The sequence below is a fragment of the Heloderma suspectum genome, chromosome 2 (genome assembly GCF_057233095.1).
Source record: "Heloderma suspectum isolate Gila_16-S chromosome 2, 16-S_ref, whole genome shotgun sequence".
NCBI lineage: Eukaryota > Metazoa > Chordata > Lepidosauria > Squamata > Helodermatidae > Heloderma > Heloderma suspectum.
The window spans coordinates 294406393-294430544 of record NC_139459.1 but is presented as its reverse complement, the minus strand read 5'-3'; the positions used below and the strand labels follow the sequence as shown (position 1 = coordinate 294430544).

Genomic DNA, 24152 nt, shown 5'->3' with positions numbered 1-24152 from the left:
ACTGCACCTCTTAGATCACGCAACCCTTTATTTAACAATGACAATGCTCATGAGGTGGCATTTATGCTTTTGGCTAAGCTGCAAGCTAACCGGTTGATTTCCAGACCATCAGCCAAGGCTAAACCTGGAACCTTAACCAGCGACATTGCTAAGGCCAATTTTTCTGAGTCAAAATATAACTGCACATGACTATTACAATTTTTAGTTAGTTGGAGTGCTCGAGGCTGCCGTTGACGGATTTTCTTGGGCCACAGGGGAAGAATTGGCACCAGTTCAATTGGCGGCTGAGGCAACATGGGTGGTTATTAGACAAGTTGGCAGGAATGAATGACCAAGTGCGGGAACTACATGTCTAAAACCATCCATGAGGCAAAAGTATGTGGGCATCATTAAAAGATATGTTTTGAATTTTATTACAGTGGAAGGGGGCCAGGGATAGCTTTGTATTTTCTGGAAAAAATTTTGACAATTAAGCATTTGTGCACACGTAGCATTTGTTACAGCAACGATGGGGGTGCGTAGAGTGAACTCTGTAGGGGGTAGGATCTTTGCAACCACGCCCCAATTAGCATTTTGGGAATAAGTTAAACTTACACTATAAACTCTTAACATGGTATCTTTTTGAATTTTTCCAGGATGTCTACAGACAGGTATTAAGCAAGAGCTAATAAGCCTGTTTGCAGGTATACCTCTTGGCAAACAAAAATGTTTTACTCTCGTGATGTTAGCCAGGTGAAGCCAGTAATTATCAGCAAATCACTGGGACAAACTTCTCTTTCTAGTTACATTTTCTTTATCTTAAAGAACTATTACATTATTGTGGCTACTTTACCCCAGGTAATAAGCTCCAGGCACAATTAGCTGCTTTTAATTTACCCTGGGGGCAACTATGGCCACGCTTCTTTTCTACAAATGTTTTTTCTTTGCCTCTTGCCTTTTCTTTCTTTTTTTTTTCTCTCTTCTCTGTCTTCTACTTTTTCTATTCCTTCTTTTCTACTTGCTTTTGTCTTTTCTCTACTTGACTTTGTCTTTTCTCCTTGTCATCCATTGGGAACCACACTTAGTATTATTTGGAGTTGCAACTAACACTAATTTGCAAATATCACATATATTTCATGATATTTAAGAAATCATAAAATATACACAACAAACTTTTTCTGCAATTTAACACAATGAATGGAAAACACTTTTTGCATGGTAAGGCATGATGGAGCAGATCCAGCAATCATACTGCTTTTCTGGCTGAAAGCTCAGGGCCCATTAAAATCAAGGGATGGGCATACCCACACACGCAGAGTTCTAGGTCACCATTTTTGCATCGGCAACTCTATGCTGCATGAGTTTTGGCAGAAGGAAATTTCACAGTTATAGATCAAACTCAGCCTGCTGTACACTGAGCTGACTACAAACACAGACACACCGTCCACAGCGATGAGAGTTCAAGTTTATCAAAAGCTCCACAGCACTGTCCATGGCAAGTCTTTGACAATTTAAAATTTTAGTTCATGTGCAGAGTGTCTCTAAAAAGCCCAGACATTGATGGAGGCAAACAGAGAAGGCTCTGGGCAATGAAGATGCGATGTTTCCAGCAAAGGCTCTCCACTTTTGCATCAGTTTAAAAAGGGGAAGTGTGGCCCTACACCCCTTCTGACAGACAAGGGCCTTTAATTTTTTAGCAAGGCCTCTGTCTAAACAGAGCAGCACAGCTCAGCTCTCTAGCCATGACACTTTAACTTGGGCAACTCCTCTGTAAATTTTATTTTACTTCTGTCAGGTTCTCTCACAGACATTTTAAAAACTTACTCTTTTTTTTCTTTTTCTTTTCTAACCTGGTACACGAAAGCACTGAAACACTGAGTGCCGAAACTCAGGACGCTGGGGGGTGATGGGTATCGCCTTATACTTGCATTTTTCAAGCAGCCATTAATCTTCGGGGAGGCGGTGGGGTGATTTGCAGGACTTCAAAGGCAAGCTTCTCAGTTTGTTTGTATTTGTAAATCCCAAGCTTAAAACACAACACGATGAGGTACAGGGCAGCCAAATTCTTGCTTTGGCACGGGCAACAAATAACTCGTGTCAGCTTTCTTCGCTGGGATCTCAAACAGGACAACAGTCTTAATTTAAAGTTGTAACATCACTGACAGCGTCAGCCAGCCAGCTACACAGATCTCATTGTTTTTTTAAGACAGTTGCTCCAATATCTTCTTTTCTTCTCAATCAGGTTGGGTCTCCCAGCTTACACAGTTTATTGCAGCTTCCAGGAGCATGGCAGTAGCGTGATTTTGGCTTGGCCAGGAACATGCTGTCTGGTTTCTCGGTCTCTTTAGCACACACACTTAGGCAGTGTAACACTGGACACTCAAATCAGTGAGATTTCTTCATTGCAGGGAATCCCACGGCAAAAGCTTAATGGTTACGCTCTTCAGAAATCATATAGCTGATGGTCAGTAGCTACAGGCTCTATGCAATTCTAACACAGTTCAAAGCTAAACACCGTTACCTTGACAGAGATCTTCAACATGGTCTTTCCGCTTCATTCTGCTTTGGGACAGTCTTATGGCACACTTTTCACTCGAAGAGGGGTCTAGCCTGTGCTCTGGGGGCTGATTCTTCACCTTTATTTTCTATTTTGCCTTCATCTTCTGGGTCTTCATTTTCAGTTTCCATTTCTTAGGGATTTTATCTCAATTAGGCGAGGTGATGATGTTGCACAACTCAGAACGTTGTGGGCAATTTTCCTGCCCCCCCTCTCTCGGCGCGCTAGGCTAACAGCTACTTCTTCGGCCTTACACTCTCACGCTCCCACGCTTTGTTAAAAGCCAGACTGTCCTGCAACATTTTTCTAATAAACAGCCTCAGATCTTGTTCTTTTTTTCCTCTCAGCTCGACCTTGAGCTTTTTGCTATTTTCTCTCTCTATTCTGAATCTTTTAAAAAAACCTTTTTCCTTCTATTTGACATACATCTCAAGGGGGTGCAAGGTTTGCTTCCCCCACCACCCATAGCCTCCCTCCTAAATTGAAGACAGACACAATTAGGGAATGGGGATTGGTCAGTGAGTAAGGGGTCTCACTGGCCGACACAAGAGGATTTTTCACACCACGCACTTTGCTACTGGCCTGGGCACCCGGACGGTCAACGGTATGCTTCAGAAACCGCAGTAGCCACTCACACAATCATCAATCTCTCCACTACATCCATATGTCCCTGCCACCCACTTTTCCCACTTTTTACCAGAGCGGAAAACGGCTTCCCCAGCTTCCTCAGCTTCCTACTGAGTACTGGCGTGCTGGGTACTGGCGCCCACTTGGGGGTGTGATCAGGCCCCCCTTCTACCCGCAAAGAGTAGGTTCTTTTGTATACGTATACCACCAACACTGACCTTCTTCATAAGGCGGGGCCCTCTTTTTTTCTGCCCAGTGGCCTTTCTCCCTAAAGGCGGGGCCCTCTTTTTCCCATATACTTGCCTTTCTCCTGAAGGCTTCCAATGTGGGTTTCAACTCAATTGCAGCTGCAATATAGGCAGGGCTCAAGTTCCTTCCTCTGCTTCCCAAGGTTCTCTTGCCGCTCGCTACCGTTTGGGCGATCCCGGTGCAGGCTTTCTCCCATTCACTCGACAAAAAGGTCGGTGGCGCCAAGAAAGGGAGGCATGCGCCGAGCTCGTCTTCCCGGTGCGGCGATCAAGAGCAGGCAACTGCCACCTGTCTGGCTCAGAGCCTGCCACATCTGAGTCACGGCACCATTTATGTTGCAGAACCCAGAGTCAGAGAGACCACGGAGTGAAGGAAAAAGAGATTCTTTATTTAACGCGCGGGCTTAAGGCTGGAATCATTTCCAAAGAGCCAGAAGCCCCGATTTACATTAGCACATTGGTTTTATAGACATTGTGACACATATGAAACGGTTCCTCCTCCCCCTCCCGCGTGGGGTTGCAATCCTCAACATTTCTTCTCTTAGCACTATTGTTTATAATACAAGAACTGGGTTATAGGGTAGCCATGATAAGGAGAGAACAGAAGAGAACAGCAGAGAACAAGATATACAATTGTATGACCTTTGACAAGATAAGGAATTCTTGTGTCTCGTCAGCTTACAACAATATATTCAAGGGAGAAAGAGCTCAGCAAGGACATGAAGCATGAGACTGCATGAGGCTACTTAGTCTGACCCCCGATATGGCTGCTACACTACAACTCCCATCATCCTAAGCTAGCATGGTCATTATCCGATACATCTGGAGGGCATCAGCTTTGGGGAAAGTTAATTCAAAGAAATGGTATCTTGTCTTGAGGATCAGGCTGCCTCAATTTATAAGCTCCCTAACATTTTGGATGTCCAGAACACCAAGGAATCTTCTTAATTTTGTGTGTGTGTGTGTGTGCGTGCACGCGCGCACGCATGCACGCGCGTGCACGTGCACATGCACATGCACATGCATGCGTGTGCAGATACTCTCTCTTTCAGGAACACACTTAACATATTGCAATGAAAGGAAAGATACAGATTTGCACCTTTGTTCATGACTTTTTCCACCCATGCTTTCAATACAGTGCTTCAGTTAAGCTAGCCTTCCCCAACCTGGTGCCCTCTAGATGTATTAGACTACAACTCATATAATCCCCAACTATAACCCATACTGACTGTTGATGATGGTGGTTGTAGTCCAACACATCTGGAGGGTACCAGGTTGGGGAAGGCTGAGTTAAGCAATCCCAATGAGCATTTACTCTTATTTGGGGCAATTGTATCACATTTCTGGCTCATCTTCACGCCATCATTTATTGCAAGTTGCACTGGAGCTTAGCTAAATTTCCCTCCTGTGTTTTCAGTGCACAATACGTTTTATGGCTTACAGGCCTGCGTGGCAATTCATTGAGGTAATTCTGGATTTTTTTTTACCCTGTCATGCAAATTTTGCATCAACGACAGCTTTGCTGATAATATTTTCTGCTGCCTCATCCAGCTCATTCATGAGCATTTTGATCCATGTGGAACATAATGTGCTGCCTCCCCCTGGTCTGATCTTAATGCATCTATTACTGCTCTCAGGCATTCCAGATAATATCAACAGCAGTGCCAGGATGATTAGAAACAGATACATACTTAGACACTAGGGATGGGATAGGATCAGAGAGAACCAGGAGGGGAAGTGGGGAGATAAATAAGCACGTGCTGTTATTCTCCAGGAGTTACTATGCTGCTGCCCAGCTCACTGGTTCTACACAGTGGCTCCAACCCAGAGAACACTCAGCATTCATACCCAGTATATGGGCCTTTATCATTGTCCATAACAATAATTATTCTCTGGCTCTGATTCGGAGAAAGTTAGTCATGCTTAACATGCATTGAAATAATGGAACTTAATACATTTCTTTGCTTAAAAAAGGAAAAGGATAACTGTCTGACTTGGCTGAATGCTATCGTTATCATAATGTATAAAAAGTAACTACAACAGATGCCGGTAAGAATACATCGCTTTTTCTGATTGAAATTTCTCCAGAATCAGTCTTTAAACCTTGAAATGGCACCCAAGCTAGACATGTAATAATGCTATGAGAAAGAACTCATATATTTCAGCACCAGGGCTGTGGGAATCAACGTTCAGGGGATGTTGCCCCCCCACAAAAGTCCCTTGTTGCAATCTCTTTTCCCCCTCTCTTTTCCCCCTGCAAATAAACTTGTGCACTGCCACTGCAGTTGCTGGTTCCGCTGCTGCTTGCTTCTGTGCCCCTCTTCCTCTGGAAGCCTGGCAGTGACTTTGTTTTGCTGAACTGCACATGCAGCCCAATCGCACATGCGCAGATCATTCCCTGCCACTTTAGGCAAGGGGACTGTTTTCCACCGAGAGCGACTGAGGGAAGCAATCCCCCTTCAAGTTTTACAAACGAAGCAGAGGCTCTTTCTGCCTCTGTGGAAGCCTGGAAGAAGCCCAGGCTATTATGCCTTCTCATGGGCATCGCTCCAGGTGCCCTGAGTGGCCAGGGCATGAAAAACCCTGATGTCAACACAACCATCTTACCCCGCCGCCCCAAGAAACCGCATGGCTGTGCAGAAGTCTCCAGGTTATTCTAAGTAGTCCCAGCTAGTAGCAGAGCAACATGGCGGACTGAGGGAGAGAAGCTAGGGTAGCGGAGAGCTATATCGTTCTTAAAATTATTATTTTGAAGAGGAGTGAGTGAGTGAGAAAGTGAGCAAGTGAGAAAGTGAACAAGAGGGGGAGAGAGTGCCCTTATTATCTGAATTTCTGCATTGTGTTTGCAAAGTTTCTTTCTTCAACTGTTTGCCTAGAGGAGCCAGAGCCAGAACAATCCAGTACCATGAACTCTATGTAAACTTACGTGCTTGCTTCTATTCATGTGTGTGTGTTGCTGTTATTGCTGGGGGCAGCAGGTATGATTTAAGATAATTCTCAAAGCCATTTGTGCTGGCTGGGGGCCACTGAATCTTTTTCCAAAGCCATTTATGCTACTCATGTGCCATCTTAGTTTACTTTACAAAGCCATTTGTGCTGGCTGGTGATGACTTAATTTTTTCAAAGTCATTTATGCTGGTTGGTGGATGCTAAATGTTGTTGTTGTTCAGTCGTTAAGTCATATCCAACTCTTCGTGACCCCATGGACCATAGCACGCCAGGCCTTCCTGTCCTCCGCTCTCTCCTGGAGTGTGCTCAAGTTCATATTCACTGCATCGGTGATGCTATCTAGCCATCTTATCCTCTGCCGTCCCCTTCTCCTTTTGCCTTCAATTTTTCCCAGCATCAGGGTCTTTTCCAGGGAGTTTTCTCTTCGCATTAGGTGGCCAAAATATTTGAGCTTCAGCTTCAGTATCTGTCCTTCCAATGAGCACTCAGGGTTGATTTCCTTTAGGGTTGGCTGATTTGACCTCTTTGCAGTCCAGGGGACTCATAAGAGTCTTCTCCAGCACCACAGTTCGAAAGCATCAATTCTTCGGTGCTCAGCCTTCTTTATAGTCCAGCTCTCACAGCCATACATTGCTACTGGAAAAACCACAGCTTTGATTATACGAACCTTTGTCGGCAAAGTGATGTCTCTGCTTCTTACTATGCTGTCTAGGTTGGCCATAGCTTTCCTCCCAAGGAGCAAGCGTCTTTTAATTTCATGGCTACCGTCACCATCTGCGGTGATCTTGGAGCCCAAGGAAATAAAATCTGTCACTGCTTCCATTTCTTCCCCTTCTATATGCCAGGAAGTGATGGGGGCAGATGCCATGATCTTAGTTTTTTTAATGCTGAGTTTCAAACCAGCTTTTGCACTCTCCACTTTCATCCTCAACAAGAGGCTCTTTAGATCCTCTTCGCTTTTGCCATTAGGGTGGTATCATCTGCGTATCTGAGGATGTTGATAATTCTCCCGGCAATCTTAATTCCGACCTGTGATTCATGCAACCGGGCGTTTCTCATGATGTACTCTGCATATAAGTTAAATAAGCAGGGCGACAATATGCAGCCTTGTTGTACTCCTTTCCCAATTTTGAACCAATCGGTTGTTCCATGTCACTGGAGTCCAGCTTGGCACAGCAGGTGGGGAAGCAAAGGATGTGAATGAAGGAATGGGACAGGAGGCTTTGGATATATCAAAGGTATGGGCAGGATCTCTAGGTTCCAATTTGGCCTCCCTCTCTCAGCTGTCATGATTTTCACTGATGAGAACCAGAGCCAAAGGCAAGAGAATGTGGTGTCATGAGTTAGTGTTTGCTTTGAAATCCCAAGAACCCCAGAAGCCCAGCTCATTGCAGATAAGAGAGCTTTTGACAGGGTGTTTGGCCAGAGGCCACTATTAGAGGGATGAAACCATTCAGATTCTCAACAGACATGAAGATGTCAAAATCTCTAAGAGAAAACAAGCTCTAGGGCTTAGGTAATGCTCGTGGTTTGGATTTAATTCTGCAGGCATCAAATGGTTTGTACGACCAACTTCATAATTATAAACGGTGGTTTTTGTTTATTCTACTACATTTGCAAGTTAATAAACAAACCAAAATCTATGGAAACTGAAGTGCTGAGGTTGCTCTGGGCATCCTCCTTTGTCACTTTATTAGCTCCTGTAATCCGGGTTTGTGCAAGAATGTTGGCAATTATGATCACAGCCCAAGGTATTTCCTGGATTAATGAAAAGGTTGATAGCCCAAAGCTCTGCCTAGATACATTAAACTCAGGCAGCTCTTAAGTCCTCAGGAAATCCCTGAGGCTGGAGCTTTAATGGCTGTTAATATTCATTGTGGGAGAGGTGGTTGGGAGAGAAGGGGTTAGTCAACAGGTCCCCACTCCCAGCCCAAATTAAATTGCATGTGTGTACAGGCACAGTGGGAAGCACCAATCGGAAGGGTTGTCTGCTTAGGTTATGAGCAAGTCAAGGCATTTACCGGTAACTATCAGGGGCATAGCCATACATGTCTTTTGTGTATATAGTCAAGCTACCAGTCAATCATAAACCTCACATTGCTTAAAGTGCCTAAACAAATAAGTTCCCATGGAATATATTCTGACTTCTGAGCAATTCACAACCAAAAATGAATATCCTATTTTTACTAAGGTCAAGATTACTGAACATACACACACACACACACTTAGGTACTTAGATTGCAAATACTTAGGCAACAGAGTGCGACCCTGTTGCTTCTGCTTGATCTTTCAGCAGCTTTTGAGATCATTGAACATAGTATTCTCCTGGACGGACTCCATGAGGTTGGATTAGGGGGCACTATATTGCAGTGCTTCCGTTCCAGCCTGAAGGGTCAGTTCCAGAGGAGGGAACTGAGCACTGGGGGATTGTGTCTCAGTCCCCTGGCAATTGTGCTGTGGGGTGTCATAAACATGATCCAATCACCAATGCTTTTTATCATCTATATGAAGCCATTGGTACAGTCATTCAGGGATGTGGGATAAGATGTCATAAATATGCAGATGACACCCAGCTCCATTTCTCTGTTGTATCTGGGTCAGGTGTGGCTGTGCCAGGATGACTGGTGCCAGGATGAGGTGGGAAGGCTGGATGAGGGCCAACCAACTGAAATTGAATTCTGGTAAGAGAGAGACTATGCAGGTGGGTGGTTCCTGGGTCTGGGAGTTGGGGGCAATTTACCTGCCCTGGATGGAGTTGCACTTTCTCCACAGCAGGAGTGAGCGACTTCAAGAGGTGTGGGGGCCATTTTTGCTCCTCTGCCTGCCTCCCAGCCACACATATCCCTGCTTGTGCCAAAAACAGGTAGCAGCAATAAAAAATAAAAACAAAGTGGCATCCATAGCTGCTACAGAGCACCCAAAGGGTCAAAATTAGCTTGCAAACAAGCTAATTTTGAACCTTTGGGCACACTGTATCCAGTTCTCTGGATGCCATTTTGTTTGGATAGAAAAATTACAGTTTGGGGGGTTTCCCTAAATTGGGGGGGCATGTTCCCCATCCCTGGCCTATAGGGACAGGTGCATAGTTGGGGGAGTCTTCTCTGTCACTTCAAATCCAAGTGGGCTCAGTAGCAAAGAACAAAGATTACCATCTTTGGCTGGCTACAGCCATTCCTGAATAGGGATAGCCTGGCCACAGTAATCCATGCACTGGTTACCTCAAGACTGGACTACTGTAATATGTTTTATGTGGGGCTAGCTTTGAGACTGGTTTGGAACCTGCAGCTCGGAAGAATGTGGCAGCTAGATTGCTTAGTGGAGCTTCTTACCACGCATGCATGACGCCTGTGCTGAGAGCTCTGCACTAGCTGCCGGTTAGCTACCAAGTCACGTTCAAAGTGGCTGATGGTTATAAGGCCTTCAGCAGTTCAGGACCAAGTTACCTGAGTCACCACCCTCTCCCATATAGGCTGCTGGTCTCTACATTTGAGGAGGAGGCCTTGTTTACTGTACCCTGGCCTACCGCGGCTTGTTTGGCCATGATGTGGAGGAGGGCCTTCTCAGTTGTGGCATCCACCATATGGAATGATCTCTCCATTGAGATCAGGCAAGCTTCTAGTGTGGAGTGCTTCCCTCAACAACTTAAAACACTTCTGTTTGCCTAGGCATTTTCCTGACAGCTAGCATTGGCTATTTCAATGAGATATTATGGTTTTCTTACTGTTTTATTGTTTTAATGATTGGTTTCATTGTATTTTATCATGATTTTATCTTGTAAATCATTTTGGGATATTTAAAAAAAGGAAAAGCAGTATAGAAAAACTCTGAAATGAACAAATGAATAAATACTTAACTAAGGTCACCTTTTCTTTAGCTGAGTATATATACTTAGGTATGTGAGTGGCCTGATTAAGGTAAACAGAGTAACAGTTAAGTAAATAGGGTAACATTTGTAACTTAACACAGAAAACCTTTATAACTTAGGATAAGCCATGTTCTTAAACATTCTGGCCACGATGCAGAGGGGATCACATCCAGAATTTATGTTAGCAGGACTCTTTTGCTCCCTTCCCTTTCCTCATGTGTTGCCATGGCCCCAACAGTGAGCCAAGGCTCAGAGATGGAGTTAAATGAGCCAGGCAAGTCTGTGGCTGCCATACATACTGAACCAAAGGCTGACAGCTGTGAACCTGCAGACCCCAGCCAGGACTGTCACAAATCCCACCCCCACCCCAAACCCAGTTCTTCTGAAGAGCCAAGCCCCCCCATTCCAAAACACCTGCCCAATGGCAGAGACAAAGGAGTGTCCTCTTCAAGGGCAGGGGGTTGCCACATATCCATCAAACAGGACAGGTTGTAGATGAGGAAGAGTAGTTTGGCCTGAGGGAGTGATAAGGTCTTAGCCTCCAGCTTTCATTGGAGCAAACTGTTCACTTCAGGCGCTCCGAGATGCTGTAACCCTGACCTGTCTTGCTGCCACATGGGCTTCAGTTTGAGATCAGGATGTGAGAAATATCTTTTAAACTGTGCACCTGCAAACACAGCCTGCCTTTCTAAAACCCTTCTATAGCACCTAGCATTCGGTACATTACTCCTACAGTCAGGCCCAGAAATATTGGAACAAGGATAACTGTTTTGGCAGTTGGCCTCTGTACACTACCACATTGAAGTTGAAAGGAAACACACCCAGATGGGAGCAAAGTCAGGACTTTCAGCTGTAATTCAACGGGTTTGACAAAAGTGGGGCACTACCCATTCAGGAAGGACAGCCAGTGGCATACACAAACACCCATTGTTGGTGGCTCATAAGTAATGGAACAGAAGGCTGACAAGCAGCTGCATGGCCAGGTGTGGCCTGTTTCCTGGGCACACCCCATGACCAATCAAGCAGATAAAAGGCCTGGAGGTGGTTCTGAGTGTTACATTTGCATTTGGTAGCTGTTCACTGGAACCCCCAACATGAGGTCCAAAGAGGTGTCCATGCGAGTGAAGGAGGCCATCATTAGGCTGAGGAAACAAAATAAACCCATCACAGAGATAGCAAAAATAGTGGGAGTGGCCAATACAACAGTTTGGAACATCCTGAAAAAGAAGGAACTAACTGGCAAGCTCAGCAACAGCAAAAGGCCTGGAAGACCACAGAAGACAACTAAGTGGATGACCGCAGAATTCTGAAGAGGAACCCTTTCACAATATCTAGCCAGGTCAAGAATGCTCTTGAGGAGGTAGGCATGTCACTGTCAACTTCTACAGTCAAGAGACGGCTTCATGAATGTGAAGCTTCACAGAGGCTTCACAACAAGGTGCAAACCACTGGTAATGCTCAAGAACACACAGGCCAGATTAACCTTTGCCAGCAAACACCTAAAAAGGCCTGCCCAGTTCTGGCATAAAATTCTTTGGACTGAGGAAACCAAGATTAACTTGTACCAGAATGATGGGAAGAGAAAAGTATGGAGAAGGAAAGGAACAGCTCAAGATCCAAAACATACCACATCATCTATCAAACATGGTGGAGGTAGGGATGGACGAAAGGGACTTACCTTGTCCCGCAGCTTGCTTCGCGGTGGGGGGGAGGCGCTTCGCTTCTCCCCCCGAAATTCAGGCTAGGGGGGAGGCGCCCCATCCCTCGCCGGCGAAATTCAGGCCGGGTAGGAGCGCCCCGTCTACCCGGCCACGAAAAAAAAAGTAAAACACACACACACCCGTGATAGGCTACGTAACGATTTACGTAGCCTATCATGGCTAGATTTCCAAAGTCAGCCATGACAGGCTATGCAAATCGTCACATAGCCTATCACGGGTGACTTTGAAGAAAAAAAAAAGCGCGTACGCAAATGGCGGCTCCCATGGGGACCGCCATTTGTGTTCCTTATTTTGGCACGTCTAGTCTACGTAAAGATTTACGTAGACTACGGCGAAAATAAGGGCAACGCAAATAGCATTGCCCTTATTTTCGCCGTAGTCTACGTAAATCTTTACATAGACTAGATGTGCCAAAATAAGGAACACAAATGGCGGCACCCCATGGGCACCGCCATTTGCGTATGCGCTTTTTACTTTTTTTTTTCAAAGTCACCCTTGATAGGCTACGTGATGATTTACGTAGCCTATCACGGCAGACTTTGGAAATCTAGCCGTGATAGGCTACGTAAATCGTTCCATAGCCTATCACGGGTGTAGCTGTTTTTTTTACTTTACTTTTTTTTTTTTTTGCAATGGCGGCAGCGGCAGCTGGTCGGGAGACCGGCCGCCGCCCCCGCCCCCGAAACGCTGCCGGGACCCGCCACCGAGAGGGACATTCGCCAAAGGTAAGTCCCATCCCGGGGGGGGGGCGGGGGGCCGGCCGAGAATTTCCCCAACACTTTCGGGGGGCTGAATGCGTCGGTGCTCGGCCTCTCAAAGATTCATGGAGAAGTTCTCCGCCAACCCTAGGTGGAGGCAGTGTTATGGCATGGGCATGTATGGCTGCCAATGTAACCGTGTCACTGGTGTTTATTTATGACCTGACTGCTGATAAAAGCAGCAGGATGAATTCTGAAGTGTATAGGGCTATACTTTCTGCTCAGATTCAGCAATGCTGCCAAACTGATAGGACGTCGATGGATAATGATCCAAAACATACAGCAAAAGCTACCCAAGAGTTTCTCCAGGCAAAGAAGTGGGATGTTCTTCAATGGCCAAGTCAGTCACCTGATCTCAACCCAATAGAGCATGCTTTTCACTTACTGAAGACAAGACTGAAGGCAGAAATACCCACAAACAAGCAGCAGCTGAAGGCAGCTGCTGTAAAGGCCTGGCAAAGCATCTCGAGGGAAGAAACTCAGCATTGGGTCATGTCCATGGGTTCCAGACTTCAGGAAGTCATTGACTGCAAAGGATTTTCATCCAGGTAGCAAAGGCGATCTTTAAGTTTGAAATGATGTCGGTTTGTTCCGTTACTTAAGAGCCACCAATGATGGGGGGGGGTGTATGCCACTGGCTGTACTTCCTGAATGGTTAGTGCCCCACTTTTGTCAACCCCCTTGAATGACAGCTGAAAGTCCTGACTTCGCTCCCATCTGGGTGTGTTTCCTTTCAACTTCAATGTGGTGGTGTACAGAGGCCAACTGCCAAAACAGTTATCCTTGTTCCAATATTTCTGGCCCCGACTATATGTGAGGAAGATCCTAGGGTGGTGATGGTGGTAGTCTGTGTGTGTGTGGGGGGTCGTTTTTGGAATTCCGCTCATAGAATCAGACAGTAACCCTGAAATGTCATTGCTTGAAACATATTACCAGTATACAAACTAACAGCTACATACTTGCATTTTGCAGTGCATTAGTTGAAAGAAGAGAAACTATAGCACTGAACGTTTTACAGAGATAGTGATGGAAATTATGCATTAAGCTTACATTATAAATAAAGAAGAAACTATTTATACTTTGCCCTTGAAATGTATGGCCCTGTATAATTCAGTAGGTCCTTTCAGAAATATCTCTGTCAATTTAGATAAAATTCCTATAGTGGGGAGGGGGAGAAACCCTTCAGCTATATTTAGTCACTATTCCTTTCAAAGTCCTTCTTCTCCCTTTTTCAGACAGCTCATACATATTGTTAGGGGGACGAAGACATATTGTAGGAATAGGGAAATATGGCCCTGTCCCCTGAATTTCACACCCTGCATCACATGGTGTAAAGTTGGGGAGATGAAGTTTGATGACTGGGGTGGACAGGAAGGGGGAAGGTGAAACTGGGATCCCAGGTGTCCCAGGAGGCAACAGAGCAAGAGTGAGAAAGAGTACCCTCACTTTGGTGGGCTTTAGAATGGTGCCATGTGTCCTCACAGTAACCCCCAAAGAAATAGTCTTATAGCTTGATCTCATCCATTTTTACTCAGATGTAAATCCCTGAAGGAAGTTGATGCAGAGATGTGGGGCCACCACTCTAAAGGCCCTCTCCCATGTACTCACCAGCCTAACTGAACCTGGTGGCAGGCAGATGAGAAGGGCCTCTGCCTATTACCTCAGAATGCAGGCGGACTGGTATGGGATCTGGACTCTACTGGTAGATCTCTGGGTGATTTGCAGTAGATGGCCAAAGATTTCTGACTCCTGATTACTTAACCATAGCTGCAACAGTGTACTGCTGAAATGAAAAAATGTTTGGTTAACAAGGAACAGATTTTTGTGTGGAAGGAGCGTGAGCTCCATCCACAAAACAAGTACTCAAAATAAGTTCTGGGTTCAGAAATCTTTCATGCTCAGCGCATCTCTTTTCACCAGGCTCTGGTTGGTGGAACTCTGGGCTCTAGTAAAAGGCAAAGTAGATCCCACAAGCCAGAAAATGGTCCTATGCTAACATGGTGATGTTCTCCTGTCCTGCACTGTGCAGCAGAGAACTGTCTAAACACAGGAAAGAGGTGCCCAGTTGCCTAGGCAATGCAGGTACACTTTCCTGATTTTCCCTTGATGTGCTGTATGTCACAGGAATACCCCTGCATTGCCCTGGCTTCTTCTGTCTTCCAGAGCGGAGAAGAAAATGGCTCTAACGATCACTGTGGGTAGAAGCTGCCCCGGAATAAATGAAGTACAGTGTGTGTGTGTGTGTGTGAAATAGTGAACTGGGCTACAAAGATAATAGGGTAGTTTCACCTCCACTCTAAGATATAAACAGCCCAATAAGCTGTCTACCATCCCACTCCCAGGGGCTCAAGCAGAGGCAGTCCCCCTCCAACAGCCACCACATGGCTACTGAAGAACCCTGTTACCCTGAGGGGAGAAAAGAGAAGGTAGGGCAGCCTGTCAGATAACCTGATGGAAGAGAAAAGCATGAAAAAAAGCAGGTGCAAGTCGAAACTTATGCCATCAATTAGCCTGTGACAAGCATGGATGCCAGCAGCTACGTGCAAAGTGTTTAAACCCCACTGTTTTTATTAGACACCACCTCAGGCATGTTTAACGTGGAGAGGCAATTCATATATCAGTAAGAATATTACATAAGAAGAAGGAGTTGTGGGGATTTTCCTTCCACCCCAAAAGGGCAACAAAAACTCTCCCAGACACTAGGGTTGGATGGGAAACATCCCAGTTCCGTGGTGTATTGGGATGAGCTCTGTCCAACGCAGTGTGGAAGAGCTAACCTTCCTAGCCATGCTGTACCACTCAGCTTGGGGGCTGGCTAAGCAGTTTGATGTACAATAGGGGTGGGAAACCTGTAGTTGTAGGACTACATCTCCAGATGTTGTAGGACTACATCTCCCATCATAGCTGACCATTGGCCATGCTGGCTAAGGCTGTTGGGAGTTGGAGTCCAGCAAGATCTAGAGGGGCACAGCTTCCCCACTCCTGCTGTACATCAAGGCCTGACTCCTTCTCCTCCTGATCTGATGCACCCTGGTTGTGGATTGCCCCCAACTGACCTTACAGCCCCCCTTCCTCTGCTTTAAGGGGAAGGAACCCTGATCCCCCACCCCATAGGTCCTTGCAGGCTCCCAAGCTGTTTAAGCTGGAGCCTTCTGCACGTGTGTGCTCTGTTCACTGAGCTGTTTTACCATTGCCACTTCACCAGCCAACCAGCCGTCATGAGTGATGAATCCACCACAAAACCAGAGTTCCCAGTCATGTGAATCAGCTGAGAGAGCAAGCCTCTTCTATATTCTTATTTTTGTAATTCTCTTACAACAACAAACTATGGGCTGATCTACATTGCGCCCGCCATCGCAATGAATTCGGTGTCCCGTCGGGTTAAATGCTCTCGCATTAAATCGTGATTATTCACACTCACCCATTTTCCCCATTGCAGTGCTTCATCGAGTGTGCGAGCTCGGTTCACACTCGAGCGCTGTGCTGTTTTCCTGCGCGCACTTGTCTGATCTCGGATGCTAAGCGGGGTTGGCCCCGGTCAGTAGTTGAATGGGCAACCACCTGGGAATCAGGCTTCCTACATTGAGCAGGGGGTTGTTCTATCCCTTCAAATGAGACTAAGTTTTACCCCCTCCTATCCGCCGCTCAGGATTTTTTTAAAAAATTAAGTCATTATCCTTGCAGAATCGGGGCTTCTCCACGATGTTTTTTTTTCTAATTGAGGCATGATCTTCAAAGCTTCGAAGTTGTGAAGCATGTCTTCTTGTCTTCTTCCAGCTACCGATGGCCAGGGATGGACGAAAGTCCCTTACCTGATCCCGAAGCTTGCTTCGCGGTGGGGGGAGGCGCTCTGTCCCTCCCCCCGAAATTCTGGCCGGGGGGGAGGTGCCCCGTCCATCCCCCCCCCAAATTCTGGACGGAGGGGAGGCGCCCTGTCCCTCTCCCCTGAAATTCTAGCCAGGGGGGAGGCGCCCCATCCCTCTGGCTGTGAAAACTCCTCTCCTGCTGGGACGCAAATGGCGGCGGCCATAGCCGCCGCCGTTTGCGTCCCTGCAGTCAGCCATGATAGGCTACGTAAATGTTTACGTAGCCTATCACGACTGACTTAAAAAAAAAAAAAAAGCGCGTACGCAAATGGCGGTTCCCCTTATTTTCACCGTAGTCTACGTAAATGTTTACGTAGACTACATGTGCCATAATAAGGAACGCAAATGGCAGCGCCCATGGGCGCCGCCATTTGCGTACGCGCTTTCCCCCCCCCCAAAGTCAGCCGTGATAGGCTACATAAACATTTACGTAGCCTATCACGGTGTTTTTTTAAAATCTAGCCGTGATAGGCTACGTAAATCTTTACGTAGCCTATCACGTTTGTTTGTTGTTGTTGTTTTTTTACTTGGAAATGGCGGTGGCGGCAGCCGGTCGGAAGACCGCCCGCCACAGCCGCCACCGCCGAACCACCGCCGCCGCCGCCAGGGACATTAAAACAAAGTAAGTCCTATCCCGGGGGGGGCAGACCATTTCTCCACAATTTCGGGGGGCCGAATGCCAGCGCATTCGGCCTCCCCAAGATTCGTGGAGAAATTCTCTGACATCCCTACTGATGGCATAGCTTCCTCAGCAGCCCCTGTTTCCTCAGCAGCAAGCAAAGGGCTGGATGTGCACGCACTTGTCTGATCTCGGAAGCTAAGCAGGGTCATCCACAGTTTCGAAGCTTCAAAGATCATGCCTCAATTAGAAAAAAAAACATAGCGGAGAAGCCCCGATTCTGCGAGGATAATTCCTTAATTTAAAAAAAAACATCCTGAGTGAGGGATAGGAAGGGGTAAAATTTAATCTCATTTGAAGGGATAGAATAACCCCCTGCTCAATGTAGGAAGCCTGATTCCCAGGCGGTCTCCCATCCAACTACTGACCGGGGCCGACCCCGCTTATCTTCCGAGATCAGACAAGTGCGCGCACATCCAGCCTTTTTCTTGTTGCTGAGGAGATGGGGGCTGCTGAGGAAGCTATGCGATCAGAGAGCTTCGGCTATTGGGCGGTATAGAAATAAATAAATAAATAAATAAAATAAATAGCCGGAAGAAGACATGGGGCCATCGAGAGCTGTGATTGGACAGGAGGGAAATACAAACACCGCCGTATATGGACAGGCGGGGGAGGGGACTACTACCGGATACGGTAGCGAAAGCGGAAAATCAGAGCACATTAAGGGGAAATACCAGGATATCAGGGTATTGAAAGCGGGAGCACGGAAGTGGGAAATTCTGGTTCCAATTCGAGGCGGATACTGCGTAGTGTGAAAGGTGGGCAGTGAAACCTCATTGGAAGCGAAAAAAGGCGGTAAGTGTAGATCCAGCCTAACAGTGAAGATACAATGGAGAAAGTTGGAAGAAAAGAAGCTCATGGATTTCTCATTAATAATTGCTTTTATGTAAATGGCTTTTAAACTTTTTATATTCTATTTTGATGTTTTAACTTCTGCAAATTCCAAGAGAGCTTCAGCTATGGGGGGTGGGGTATAGGAATGTAATAAATAAATAAATAAATTTCTGTATGTGGCTTGCATTTAAAACACTGTACATTTAAAACATGTAAGATATAGCAAAGATGACTAATCATAACTATACTTTATTCAGAAATAATGATTGCTTTTTCCACAGTACAATTTTTAAAAAAGATATGTAATTTGCAGATCAAGACAACCCATGCAAAATATCCTTTTTATCCAGTGCTCTGTATGCTGTGATTCCTCAAGCAAACATGGGGGGTGGGGTGGGGGTAGGCTGACCATATTTCCTTGAGACAAAAATGGGATATTGGGATGACAAAAACAGGATGCGGTTATATAATATTCCGTAGTCATGAAAAAGTAATGATGGGCAGAATGATGGTAGAAATAACAGTAAGACTCACTTGCCTGACTCCCACACGCTGAATGGGGCTTAGCGACCGCCTCTTGAATTCCCCGCCACTGCAGACAAGCAAGGGGGTGGCATCTGATCATTGCTAGCTCAAGAAGCCTGGCCCTGACTGGATAAAGTGAATGGAACTTCCTCTTTTGTCACACTAGTAGTTTTACTGCACGCATTGATTAGCATAGAGCCTTATGATAAACGCATTCAGTTTTTTACAAAAAATTAAAAATGGGACAAAATTGACATTTATATTAAAACGACGGGACAGTCGGGAAATACGAAAAAAACGGTACTGTCCCGTTTAAAACGGTACGTATGGTCAGCCGGGGGGGGGGGGACGACACCACCATATCTGGCATGGGGCACAGAATGAAAATGGCATGTTTCTAGCCCTCATGGCTGCATTGTGTGGACAATGCCTAGTAGTAAAATCTCAGAATCCAGAGACATTGCTGAATAAGATTTCCAGTGGTCAAGGGCGGTGGTGGTTCAGGATATAATGGTGCTGCTCTATCCTGCTTTGGTCAGACTTCACCTTGAATACAATGTCCAGTTCTGGGCACCTCAGTTTAAGAATGATCTGTCAGGAGCGCCCTAGCTTCCTCTTGCAATCCCCTCCAATAGCCAACTGAGGATACAGACGACGAGGATTCTTTCCGAGGCTTTATTCTTTTATTACTTTATGACTCTTTCCGATACTAATCACTAGGGATGGACGAAAGGGACTTACCTGGTCCCGCAGCTTGTTTCGCGGTGGGGGGGAGGCGCTTCGGTTCTCCCCCCGAAGTTCAGGCGAGGGGGGGAGGCGCCCCACCTCGCCTGGCTGAAATTCAGGCCGGGGGGGAGGCGCCCCGTCTACCCAGCCGTGAAAAAAAAAGGAAAGTAAAAAAAAACAACACACACCCATGATAGGCTACGTAACGATTTACGTAGCCTATCACGGCTAGATTTCCAAAGTCAGCCGTGATAGGCTATGTAAATCGTCACGTACCCTATCACGGGTGACTTTGAAAAAAAAAAAAAGCGCGTACGCAAATGGCGATGCCCATGGGGTGCCACCATTTGCGTTCCTTAGTTTGGCACGTCTAGTCTACGTAAAGATTTACGTAGACTACGGCGAAAATAAGGGAACGCTATTTGCGTTGCCCTTATTTTCGCCGTAGTCTATGTAAATCTTTACGTAGACTACCCGTGCCCAAATAAGGAACGCAAATGGCAGCACCCATGGGCGCCGCCATTTGCGTGCTCGCTTTTTTTTTCCCCAAAGTCAGCTGTGATAGGCTACGTAAAGATTTATGTAGCCTATCACGGCTGACTTTGAAAATCTAGCCGTGATAGGCTACGTAAAATGCTACATAGCCTATCACTTTTTTTTTTTACATAACTTTTTTCTTTCGCGGCCGGAGAGGCGGGGCGCTCCCCCCAAGCCTGAATTTCGGTGGGGAGGGATGGGGTGCCCCCCGCCCGGCCTGAATTTCAGCCGGGAGGGGCGGGGCGCCTCCCCCCCTGCCAAGAATTTCGGGGGGAGAAACGGAGATCCTCCCCCCCACACCGAAAACAGCTGCGGGACCAGGTAAGGGACTTTCGTCCATCCTTATGACTGCCTGGGAATCAGGCTTCCTGAGTTGAGCGGGGGGTTGTTCTCTCCCTTCAAATGACACTAAGTTTTACCCCTTTCTATCCCCTGCTCTGGCTTTTTTTAAAAAAAAATTAAGGCATCATCTTCAAATCTTCAAAGAATCATAGCTTCCCCAGCCCGATTTCTCTGCACATTTGCCTGGGCAAGCCCAGGCAAGTGTAATTTTTTTCTTGGTCCCCACCATGCTCACAGCATAGGGATGTCAGAGAATTTCGCCACAAATCTCGGGGAGGCTGAATGCCAGCGCATTCGGCCCCCCAAAATCAGTGGTGAAACAGTCTGCCACCCCCCCGCCCCCCAGGGATGGGACTTACCTTCGGCGAATCTTCCTGGCGGCGGCGGCCATTTGCGTAGGGATGGCGGAGAATTTCTCCCCGAATCTTCGGGAGGCCGAGTGCCAACACATTCGGCCCCCCGAAAGTGTTGGGGAAATTCTCTGCTGGCCCCCCACCCCCCCGGGATGGGACTTACCATGGCCGAATGTCCCTCTCGGCGGCGGGTCCCGGCGGCGTTTTGGCGGGGGCGGCGGCCGGTTTCCCGACCGGCTGCCGCCGCTGCCATTACAAAATAAAAAAGTAAAAAAACAAAAAAAAACAAAACACACCCGCTGCCATTACAAAATAAAAAAGTAAAAAAACAAAAAAAACAAAACACACCCGCCATTACAAAATAAAAAAGTAAAAACAAAAACAAAAACACACACACCGCAAATAGCGTTCCCTTATTTTCGCCGTAGTCTACGTAAATCTTTACGTAGACTAGACGTGCCAAAATAAGGAATGCAAATGGTGGCGCCCATGTGCCGCTGCCATTTGCGTACGAGCTTTCCCCCCCCCCAAAGTCTCCCGTGATAGGCTACGTGACGATTTACGTAGCCTATCACAGCTGACTTTGGAAATCTAGCCATGATAGGCTACGTTAATCGTTACGTAGCCTATCACAGGGTTTTTTTCCCCCCACTTTTTCTTTCGCGGCCGGGGAACGGTGCGCTTCTCCCCGGCCTGAATTTCGGCTTTGAGCCCCAACAGGGTACTCGTGCCATCCCTACACATACACAGGGATAGAAGAAGAGAGGGAGGGCAGGCGGGGGATCGGCTAAAACAGGAAGAGTTGCCACTCCTCCAATGAGAGCCGCCCTGCTGGAGAGCTGGAAAACAGTGCGGTGCTGGAGTGTGAACCATGCTTGGGCACTCGACAAAGTACTGGAACGGGGAAACGGGGTGAGTGTGGATAAACACGTTTTAATGCGATTGCGTTTAACCCGAGAGTACGCCGACTTCATTTCGACGGTGGGCGCAGTGTAGATCAGCCCAAAGTGGAATGTATCAGAGGGTGACAAGGATGGCGAGGGCCTTGAAATCATTACAAACTAGACTGGGAAGAGGCTTATTGTTTCTATGGGACAGGAGGTAGCAATGTGTCAGCTTCCATCCTTTATTTCTCAGTGTACATAGAGAGTTTTCTCAGGTCCTGGCATCAGGATTCTCAAAACTTCAATAAGGAGCGGAGCAGGAGCAACAGCTGCCCACCTGCCCGCCCGTCTACCCGCCCATCCACCCACCCTTACCTTTGGCAAGTGCTGGCCAAAACACTGGGCAGATTTTGTGGCAGGGAAAAAGGGGGGGGAAGAAACTTAGAGTGGAGGAAAGCAAGGGAGGGTTAGGAGGGAAAAACTCAGGACAGAGACCAGGCAGGGGAACAGGGCTGACTCTAGGTTCCTGAGGGTCTTTGGGCAAGACACCCTCAATGGGCCCCTCCCTCAGTGAGTCTACCTTCTCACCGCCAGGGTCACCAGCTGCTGTTGCTCCTCCTCCTCCTCATCATCATCACTGCTCCCACATGGTTGCTTGACAGGCACAGAGCAAGTAGGAACTGGCATCTCCTGCTCCTCCTCCCCACCACCATCATCATCTGGGACAGAGCAAGAGGCAGGTGAACAAGCAGGTTGCAAGGGCGAAGAGGAGGAACAAGTCCAGGGGGCTCTTGTCAGTGGGCAGGTGCTGGGGTGTGGGCCCTTGCCAGATGCCTGACCAGGCCTACCCTTGACGCTGCCGAAGAAGAAAGCAAGAGGAAAAGGAACACTACAGGGGATGGGAGGGACCCGCTCTCCACAGGAGAGAAAGAGGGACTCTGGATGGGGCGCAGAGAGGCAGAAAGGAAAGGAATTAGAGCTAGGAAGAAAGGGTCTTGCTCAGCAAGAGGAGAAGAGTTTGAACTGAGCTAACAATGAGTATTATGTGGCTGAAGCAAGAACGCATGGGCTGCTACTCCTTTCTCCTTGCTTCATCCACGAATAAGCATTGCTCTTTCCCCCTCCCACTCTTCATAATAATAATTAAAAAGGCTGCTAATTTCCCTACCCAATCTGCTGCCTGAAACAAATTAGCAATTAGTGGGAGAAAAATAAATTGAGCAAAATAATACACTTGCTGGCAAGGAATATCCTGTCTCTAAGCAGTGGTTCCAGCACTCTTTGTTGTTTGGGCCACACAGTGCCAAGAGAGTAGTCACAATGTGGTATAAAATGACAATCAGTAGTAGACACCTTGCCATTAAACAAAAAAAATCCATAGTAGATGAGCTTCCCTCCCCGTCCCCACAAAATACTAATTTCTACATCATTATAAACTAATGCATTCTTAGAAAGATTAATCAATGCCCTATAAAGTCACTGTTGGAAGGACTAAAAAGTGGAAAATAAAGTTCAAGTCACAGTTAGGGACTGTTAAATCCCATTGATTACAATCTGTCTCCAACCTCTATCACCAATCCCAGAGGGGCATTTCCAATCAATCCTATGGCCCCCAGGACACTGTCCCAAGGACTATAGACGTGCCCTTTAAAAAGAAAAGAAAAAAGAAAAAAGGATGGACTAACTGCACAGTTCAGAACGTTTATTTATGCTCTCTCTGGGTCTATACTGAATCTCAAGAGAAATAAGGAGAAGCTGTACATCAAAATCTAAAAAAGCAAAGCAAAGCAAAGCTGAGTCTGTCTGGCTGACAGCAGTAAGTTATGCAATACTGCCAAAGAGGTCATAGAGTCACTTGAGCAGTATGTCCTTTTGTCAGATCAAAGCCTTGTTTTGACTCTATAGTTGCAGTCCACACCCCACAAATGCAGGAACATCCCATATTCTTTTTGGAAGCAGCAGTTTTGAGAAGGCCTGCATCCATGGAGATCCAGGCACCAAGTCCTCATGAAATTATGTAAGCCTGTAGCAATTTCTAGAGCTGTGCAAGGACCCCCTGAACTGATTTGGAGGCTGCTTCAGGGCTTCCGAGGTGGGCCTGATTTGCTTTGGGCTGATTTGGGGAGGGGCAATCCAGCTCAGCCCCGAACCCAAAGAGGGATTTCTTTGGAGGGCCAAATCCCACTCCCCCCTGACGCCCCCACCATGCGGCACAACCCCCAGCTCCTTACCTGGGCCCTCAGGACGTGCACCAGCAGCCATCACAGGAGGAGTCGCTGCCTCTGCCATTGCCGCCCCCACATCCGATGCTGCTACCTTCGCTGCCACCGCCGCTGCCACCGCCGCTGCTATCACCACTGTTGCTATCGCCGCTGCTGCCCATCAGCAGCAGTTTCTGAACCCTGGACACACGCCAGCTCTTGTTGCAGGGAGTCACCATTTGATTTCTTTTTAAAATGGCGACTCCCTGCAACAAGAGCCAGTGTTCATCCAGGGCTCAGGGGCTGGTGGCGGCCGGCAGCAGTGATGGAAGTGGCAGTGATCGCAGCGGCGGTGGCAGCTGCAACAGCAGAGGCAGTGGCGGTGGCGATGGCAGAGGCAGTGACAGCGATGGCGACTCCTCCTGTGATGGCTCAGGTAAGGGAGTTGGAGGCATTAGCGCAGCTGGGCCAGGGTGCCAAATCTTCGAAGTGCACCGAAGT

General features: G+C 47.1%; 2 protein-coding genes across 2 annotated transcripts in view; both read right to left on the bottom strand.

Moving 5' to 3' along the window:
- Window positions 1-2745, bottom strand: part of LOC146354844 (fibulin-2-like) — an 86890-nt gene extending 84145 nt beyond the window's left edge. The window contains exon 1 of the mRNA XM_084839957.1: window positions 1804-2745. The gene's annotated coding sequence lies outside the window, so the exon portion shown is untranslated. The remainder of the gene's footprint in view (window positions 1-1803) is intronic.
- Window positions 1-24152, bottom strand: part of LOC146354843 (fibulin-2-like) — a 134815-nt gene that overhangs the window by 11312 nt on the left and 99351 nt on the right. The window lies entirely within an intron of this gene.